General features: G+C 30.5%; 1 non-coding gene across 1 annotated transcript; it reads left to right on the top strand.

Moving 5' to 3' along the window:
• The first annotated feature begins 4,854 nt into the window (after window positions 1-4,854).
• On the top strand, window positions 4,855-4,942 carry TRNAS-GCU (transfer RNA serine (anticodon GCU)). The gene has a single exon. It is a non-coding gene; the product is annotated as a tRNA-Ser (tRNA).
• The last annotated feature ends 4,273 nt before the right edge of the window (window positions 4,943-9,215 follow it).

Raw genomic sequence — 9,215 nt, 5'->3', positions numbered from 1 at the left:
AACACTCATGTCGATAAAATGATTTGAACCCCCCCTTTTTTATTATTTTCTATTTTAATAGAATATTAGAATTTTTTTGTAAAAAACTAAAAAAATGAGGATTTCACCCTCATTTTTTCTTTTTTATCCAATGCTGAATCGATGACCTATGTTATGTATAAAGTAAGAAAATTTTTTTGGATTTCAAGAAAAAAAAAGAAACAACTTTGCTGACAATTGTTTGTTTGGTCAGAAGAGTCCTCCGAATATTCGGGTCTTGGATTAATGATCCATATTTTTTTCTTTTTCTTTGTGGAATATGAATAGAGAAAAGAGGATAGGCTCATTACATTCAAAAAGATATATGGGAATTTCTCAGAAATAATTGCAATAATTGAGCGTGAGAGCCAAATGAATCGAAAGATTCATGTTTGGTTCGGGAAGGGATCGTCGAAGTTTTGAAATGAATGGAAAGACAATCTACTTTCATTAAGTGATTTATTAGATAATCGAAAACAGAGGATCTTGAAAAACAATTCAAAATTCAGAAGAACTACGTGAGGGGGCCATTGAACAGCTGGAAAAAGCCCGGGCTCGCTTACGAAAAGTTGAAATGGAAGCCGATCAGTTTCGAGTGAATGGATATTCTGAGATAGAACGAGAAAAATTGAATTTGATTAATTCAACTTCTAAAAGTTTGGAACAATTAGAAAATTATAAAAATGAAACTATTCGTTTTGAACAACAAAAAGCGATTAATCAAGTACGACAACAGGTTTTCCAACAAGCCTTACAAGGAGCTCTAGGAACTCTGAATAGTTGTTTGGACAACGAGTTACATTTACGTACCATCAGTGCTAATATTGGCATGTTTGGGACGATGAAAGAAATAACTAACTGATTAGTCCTTCTACTGTAGGCATTATTTTTTTTTCTTAAAAAAAAATAATTACGAAATACTCATGGTAACCATTCAAGCAGATGAAATTAGTAATATTATTCGTGAACGTATTGAGCAATATAATAGAGAAGTAAAAATTGTAAATACCGGTACTGTACTTCAAGTAGGCGACGGCATTGCTCGTATTTATGGTCTTGATGAAGTAATGGCAGGTGAATTAGTAGAATTTGAAGAGGGTACTATAGGCATAGCTCTAAATTTAGAATCAAATAATGTTGGTGTTGTATTAATGGGTGATGGTTTGCTGATACAGGAGGGAAGTTCTGTAAAAGCAACGGGAAGAATTGCTCAGCATACCAGTAAGCGAGGCTTATTTAGGTCGTGTTATAAATGCCCTGGCTAAACCTATTGATGGCCGAGGTGAAATTTCATCTTCTGACTCTCGGTTAATTGAATCCCCCGCTCCTGGTATTATTTCGAGACGTTCCGTATACGAGCCTCTTCAAACAGGACTTATTGCTATTGATTCAATGATTCCTATCGGACGTGGTCAGCGAGAATTAATTATTGGGGACAGGCAGACCGGTAAAACTGCAGTAGCCACGGATACGATTCTCAATCAACAAGGGCAAAATGTAATATGTGTTTATGTAGCTATTGGTCAAAAAGCATCTTCTGTGGCTCAAGTAGTGACTACTTTACAGGAAAGGGGCGCAATGGAATACACTATTATAGTAGCCGAAACGGCAGATTCTCCGGCTACATTACAATACCTTGCCCCTTATACAGGAGCAGCTTTGGCTGAATATTTTATGTACAGAAAACAACACACTTCAATCATTTATGATGATCCCTCCAAACAAGCACAAGCTTATCGACAAATGTCTCTTCTTTTACGAAGACCGCCGGGCCGCGAAGCTTATCCGGGAGATGTTTTTTATTTGCATTCACGCCTTTTGGAAAGAGCCGCTAAATTAAGTTCTGCTTTAGGTGAAGGAAGTATGACTGCTTTACCAATAGTTGAGACCCAATCGGGAGATGTTTCAGCTTATATTCCTACTAATGTAATTTCCATTACCGATGGACAAATATTCTTATCTGCCGATCTATTCAATGCTGGAATCAGACCTGCTATTAATGTGGGTATTTCCGTCTCCAGAGTAGGATCTGCAGCTCAAATTAAAGCCATGAAACAAGTAGCCGGCAAATTAAAATTGGAATTGGCTCAATTTGCCGAATTAGAAGCCTTTGCGCAATTCGCTTCTGATCTCGATAAAGCTACTCAGAATCAATTGGCAAGAGGTCAACGATTACGTGAGTTGCTCAAACAATCCCAATCAGCACCTCTCACGGTAGACGAACAGATAATGACTGTTTATACCGGAACTAATGGTTATCTTGATTCATTAGAAATTGGACAAGTAAGGAAATTTCTTCTTGAGTTACGTACTTACGTAAAAACGAATAAACCTCAGTTTCAAGAAATAATCTCTTCTACGAAGACATTGACCACTGAAGCGGAAGCCCTTTTGAAAGAAGCTATTCAGGAACAGATGGAACGTTTTCTACTTCAAGACCAAGTATAAAAGAAAACAAGTAAAGTATAAATCAATTTTAGAACTTTCAAATGTTAAAATTGAAACATGAAATAATTTCATTCTTTTCATTTATTAGGTGTTAGTAGGTAGAATATATATATATATAATTTATATAAAATAAAAAATATATATAAATATATTAAAGAAAGTAGATAATATTTCTAGAAATATATATCAATATTAAAATGAAATGTAAATACAATTAAGAAATTTTTTTATAAATATAGTTAAAGTTAAAATTAGATTATATTTCTAATAATATATTTAGAATATCATAAATATCTTAATATTTGGAATTTGAATATCCTTTCTACTAATATCTTATCTTCAAATAAAACAGAATTGAATTATTAGTTTATTTATATAATAAATCTAAAACTAGAGTTACAATTAATATTAAAACTAATTTATAAATTACTATTAATAAATAAGCGTCTCTTATTCAAATCATTCAAAATCTTTCCTTTCTTGACATGATATAGAAAATTTAAAACTAAAAAAAAATATATGAAAAAAAATTGCGTCCAATAGGATTTGAACCTATACCAAAGGTTTAGAAGACCTATGTCCTATCCATTAGACAATGGACGCTTTTGATTCCAATTTTTTTTTTCGTATTTTCACCTCTCTTGTTCGTAAAAAAAATGTGTGAGAATTCCGGAAATTGCATATTGAATTCAATGATGCATTACATTAACTAATACATTAGTTAAAATTTAGTTAAAATTAAGTAAATTGAAAATTTTTATTTGAGTAATTCCATTATTAATTAATTTCTATTTATAATATATATAAATTATAAGATAAGAATATTATAAGATAAGATAAGCGGATAGCGGGAATCGAACCCGCATCGTTAGCTTGGAAGGCTAGGGGTTATAGTCGACGTTGATTCATCATTTTGAACTGAACGTCTCTAATTCAAAACCGAACGTGAAACTTTGGTTTCATTCGGCTCCTTTATGGAAGATGGATAAATTCCTAAATTTATAAGATGTAAACAAAAAAAAATACCATCCATAACATCTATGTCAGCCTTTCCGTCTGAATGCATTCAAAAGGACCCGCTTTATAGATGATCCCTATACAAGAGGAGATTATAACAATCTTTCCAGTTATTTATTTCGTTCCCTATTTCTATTTAATATAATCCTTAGGAAAAGTATTTTGTTTCCGCCGAGCTAAAAAAACGATGTCGACGTCTCTAGTAAACCAAAGACATTGTTTAATAGCTATTTTGTTTTGCTTCAATCTCCCTTATACAAAGAAAAAATTGAAGATTTAGTTACGATTAGAAAAAATTCCACCTTTATCCATGGATCCCTTATTCCTTCAATTGGAAGTATTGATCCAATTCAATAAAATTATGTTTCGTAATTTCATGATCCAATTTTTTCAATTTAGAACATATTTTTGGATACAAATCACGAGAATTTTTATTTTTCCTCGAATCTTTCATCGAGAGGTAAAGGATTAAATCCTTTTAAGAAATAAAGTTTTTGATCGGAATATTAATCAACCCGAAGGATCCCTTAACTATTAAGGGATTAATAGAACGAATCGCACTTTTACCACTAAACTATATCCGCTACAATGCAATTATTGTATATAAATGGACCTTTTGTCGAAGACGAAAATAAGTCGTATTAATAAGTAATAAAAAGATCGGATCAGAAAATAATCATGAAAATTTGAGCGTTGACGTATTTTCATCAGGGCCACTAATGAGATTAGGAAAAGAGGACTCGTTTTAATTAACTAATTAACAAGTTTTTTATTCTAGTAAAGTACTAAAAAATAATAATAAGAAATCGAACCTTGATTCTATATCATCTTTTTCTGTATCATAGGAATTGAAATAATAAATCTTCTTAGGATTCTTGTTGTTTCTATTTTTTTTTTTTTTCAAAAACATTTTCAAATCAAATAAATAATTTGATCTACGATTTATTGGAACAAAAAAAGCCCGGCTAGGTACTGACCAGGCCAGGCCGTGGAACTAAAAATAAAAAGAAAAGGGCTTTTCGGATGAAATAAACTAAAAAAGGTACTTTCTTTTTATTTATAAATATTTTTATGAATCTTTAATATATTGGTATTATTTATATATTAGGATTGAAGATATCTCTTCTTTTGAGCCCTTATCTAATGAAATCTAATTTATCTAAATGGAATTCCTAATAAAAAAAAGTTTTTATCGATTTGATAGATATCCATCGATATATCTAGATAATTATCTATATCAATATAATGAAATTATATATCTATAAAGGGGTAGATAAAGATAATAAAGAGAGATAAAGAAGGGCTTTTTTCAAGCCTTTATTTTCTATTTTTTATACAATGTATCATAGTAATTATCCTTTTTCAATTTGGGGAGAGATGGCTGAGTGGACTAAAGCGTCGGATTGCTAATCCGTTGTACGATTTTTTTGTACCGAGGGTTCGAATCCCTCTCTTTCCGTTTCTGTCAATTACTTGGTATTTTTTTATAGTTGAGGAAAGATGTGGAATAGATAAAATGTTAAGAACATTTCAAAATCAAGCAAGGAAAAAAAATCTGATTTTGTTATTCTTCACGCCCCGGATTACGTCCCGGGTCATTAGATAGGAATCCGAAAATGAAGAGAGAAACAAAGAATATTACTACTGTATAAACAAATAGTTTGAGAGTAAGCATTACACAATCTCCAAGATCATTTTTTTTTTAAGAGAATAGATTCTCTATTTTAATCTGGTTTGACACCAAGAAATGCAGTGAAGTTATTTCTATAAATAGGAAAAAATTTTAAGAGTTGAGTCCTTGATTACTCAAAATTGGATTTCATACCCACAATTCTATATTGTGGGGGACTCGAAGAGGGTCGTTCAAAGGAAAAAAGTAAGAATAAGAAAATGAGAGTGATCCAGATTTATCATAGCTATAGAATAATTTCAATATTGGATTCAACTTAAAGCTTCAGACTGTATGTACAACTTATCTGATCTTATAACTAGTTAGAATCTTTTTTTTTTTTTTTCTAGTAAATCATGAATTTGTCTCGGACAGTATTAAAAATATTATCGAAAGCTTACAGCAGCTTGCCAAACAAAAGCTAATAGAAAAAAGAATAGAGGTATTACTGGCATAACATCTACTATTGGATTCAAAAAAGCGTAGGCCTCGGGCAATTTGGCGACGAAAAAACTACTTGAATAAAGGAAAGAATTAAGACAGATACCGATGAAACTTAAGATATTAAGCATAACAATTTTTTTTTCTTTGTTCTTGAAGATAATTGTATTTCTTTTGATTTGATTGAGTTATTAATCCCCTATTATTGCTATGATATAAGGGATAAGGGAAAAATTAATAACATAAAGTAGGTCAAAAAACCTTTCTTTGATTTGAACTCAGCCAATCAAAAATCCTTCAATTCTCAAATAAAACGAGAATAGAAGAAATCCTACTTTCATACAATATCTTAATGGAATTATATGTAATGATCAATAAATTGAGTTTAATTGGATCTATAAACGTATCAAAATCTGAGCAACAATCTAATTTATTCTATAAATATTTGTACTGGAATTGACGACTAAGCACTACCAATATTAGTGTTTATTAGTGTTGAATATAAATGGGGCGTGGCCAAGTGGTAAGGCAACGGGTTTTGGTCCCGCTATTCGGAGGTTCGAATCCTTCCGTCCCAGAGTATGCGTATTATTATTATATATAATAATAGTATATTATAAGATATATGGAAAAATATTCGATATCAGACTATAGATTGCCGTTTTAAACAACCTTATGCTTAAGAGTCTAAATATAGATCGAATGTGATTGTTCTTTATTATTTTCTTATAATGATGCATTTCAGAAATGCGAAAGCCTCTATTATTCTCTATCTCTTAAATGGTTTGTGAAACCCGAGTATTTTTTTTCTGTGGATTTCTGAATTATAAACACGAAGGTCTTGTGTTTTTGGCACTAATGGAATTGAATTAATGGTCTTAAGAAACTTAAGACCTATTTAGGGTTTAGGGTACTAAATTTTAGAGTCAAATAAAAAAAAATAGGTAGGAACAATCGTTTACTCTAGATCTGTTTGACTTTCGCCTTATACAAGATAGTCTAGCACCTCCGAAACTAGTCCAGTCCCCCGTAGGATCCTTTTTTTATTTATGATGCATCTACTCGATCTAATTGGGGGTAGATAGGAGTTAATCCATAACGGAAGATATCAATTTGAATATCTGCCCGAATCTGATTAACAAAGAATCAAGTTACATATGTAACATATTATGTATTTCTTTTCACCTCATTTTTTCGTATGTTTGTCTGTAATGAATAATTGTAAATCCAAGTAACAATTCATACATCTTTTTCACTTTATTTTAAGGAAAGATTATTGAGTCTCTTAAGTTAAATAAACTAGGCAGAAAATGCTGATATGTATGTATTGTTATTATCTATTTTTATCGTTTTATTTCTTTTTTTTTTTTTTATTTTAGATCTATCTAATTGATGGGTTAATCCCGAATATACATTTATTTATCATAATCAAATGTAATAAATCCTTTACAAAAATTTATTCAAATAATATTATAATATAATATTTAGGTAGTAAATTTTCAATCAAGTAAATCTTTTTAATTATTTCTTATGAGTCCTTGGTACTCGAAGAAGTGTTAAACTCGTGAATCCATTCTATGAAGAAATTGAAAAATGGAGATTCTTAATTATTCGTAATTAATTATTTCTTAATTGATTTTATAGAAATTTCAAAAAATCTCTCTCTATCTAGAAAATATCTATATATAGAGAAATAAATATTGCACTCATACAAAAAAATGTTATTGATACAATATATACAATAAAATATGGGTTTCAATAAATTGAAGTATTGCTAAGACTTTTTCAAAAACTACCCATGTCATAAGAGTATAGATTACTATGGACCAACTAACCCAATGACTATACATGATTCCATAAATGAATCAATTACATACCAGTTCCAAGAAATTAGAGGTTATGGTAAAACTTCGTTTAAAACGATGTGGTAGAAAGCAACGTGCGACTTGAAGGACATGATCCACTGTGGATTCTTACACCCACCATTTTATATTATATAGGAATGAAGATGCTCTTGACTCGACATAGTTTGTTCGGTTGCACTCGAGCTCTTTTTTTTTTTTAGGGTTTTTGATGTAAATAGTACATGATGGAGCTCGAGTAGAAAGTATTGATTCATTTATCAAGGGCAGAGATCTAGGGTTAGTGTCAATCAATAAGTTAAAACTACTTCGTAAGTATAGGTTCGGTATACAAATCGAAAGGATCCAATTCGAACAAGTTTCAAATTCAAACATCAAATTGGATTAAAAGTGTATCACACGAGAATCCATTATTTATATGATTCTTTGATAAAAAGGAAATCAAAAAAAATGGTATGTTGCTACCATTTTGAAACGATTAAAGATCACCGAAGTAATGTCTAAACCCAATGATTCAAGGAAAGGATAAAGGATCCCGGAACAAGTAAAAATCTTTTTCAATTGTCTCAATAACTAAACTAGATCAGAATGAAGAATCGAAATAGATTCTAACGGAGACAGGCAAAAATAAAGAGGTTAGAGACCGCTCAATAAATGAAATGCTTAAGCTTAAGGGTTTTTTTCCTTTGCGTGAGAGTTATCCAACTTGAGTTATGGGGATAAGAATGAGTTTTTTTTTTCAAAAGAAAAACAAAAGAATAAGAAAAAAATTTTTAAATCATAGTCTAATTGATTTAATAATCTATAGATCTATTTGACATTAATTAGAATTCTATACATAACTTTGAATTTCCTCGAGCCGTACGAGGAGAAAACTTCTTATACGGTTCTGGGGGGGGTACTTAAAATTTACATCTATCCCAATGAGCCGTTTATCGAATCATTGCAATTGATGTTCGATGCCGAAGAGAAGGAAGAGATCTTCGTAAAGTGGGTTTTTATGATCCGATAAAGAATCAAACCTATTTAAATGTTCCTGCTATTCTATATTTCCTTGAAAAGGGTGCTCAACCTACAGGAACTGTTCATGATATTTTAAAGAAGGCAGGTGTTTTTACGGAACTTCACCTTAATCAATAACCGAAATTCCATTTTTATTAATGAAATAAAAAAACGAGGGTGTGATAACTTAACTTGTATATAGCTTTGACTAACCTTTTCTTTAGTATTTCCCCCTCTCTCTTGTTCTATTCATACTATACACTTATTACCTTAAAATTGCGTCTTCGCTAATGAAAAAATCGATTTTTATTTTATTGATATAAATTGATCTAAGATGAATAGAAAAAAAATATATCGGGTTTATTCAATCCACAAACCCGATATATTTTTTTCTACTTCTTCCTTAATTTCTTCTTTCGCCTACATCTTTTATGTCTATCTATGTTGATTATCTCTATAGTGCCAATCTAAGTACGTAGTTTTTTTTAATTCTTTTCTATTATTTTAATAGAATTTATTATTATTAGAATATTTTCTCTTATTCTATTTTGTTAACTTTATCTAGTTAAATATAGTTATTCAACTCAAATTGTTATTTCCATTTGTTTTTTATTCATTTATAATTCTTTTGTTTTGTCCATTATAGGCGTTTTTCATTATTCACATTAATATTGACAACAGTGTATCAAACAAATATAATCCGATTGTGTATAAATGAAGCTAGTTATCTCCCTTTCATGACCCTTGCTTTTCACGCA

Source organism: Cucumis melo, unplaced genomic scaffold, assembly GCF_025177605.1.
Source record: "Cucumis melo cultivar AY unplaced genomic scaffold, USDA_Cmelo_AY_1.0 utg001376l, whole genome shotgun sequence".
Taxonomy (NCBI): domain Eukaryota; kingdom Viridiplantae; phylum Streptophyta; class Magnoliopsida; order Cucurbitales; family Cucurbitaceae; genus Cucumis; species Cucumis melo.
This window is presented reverse-complemented; position numbering and strand designations above follow the sequence as displayed.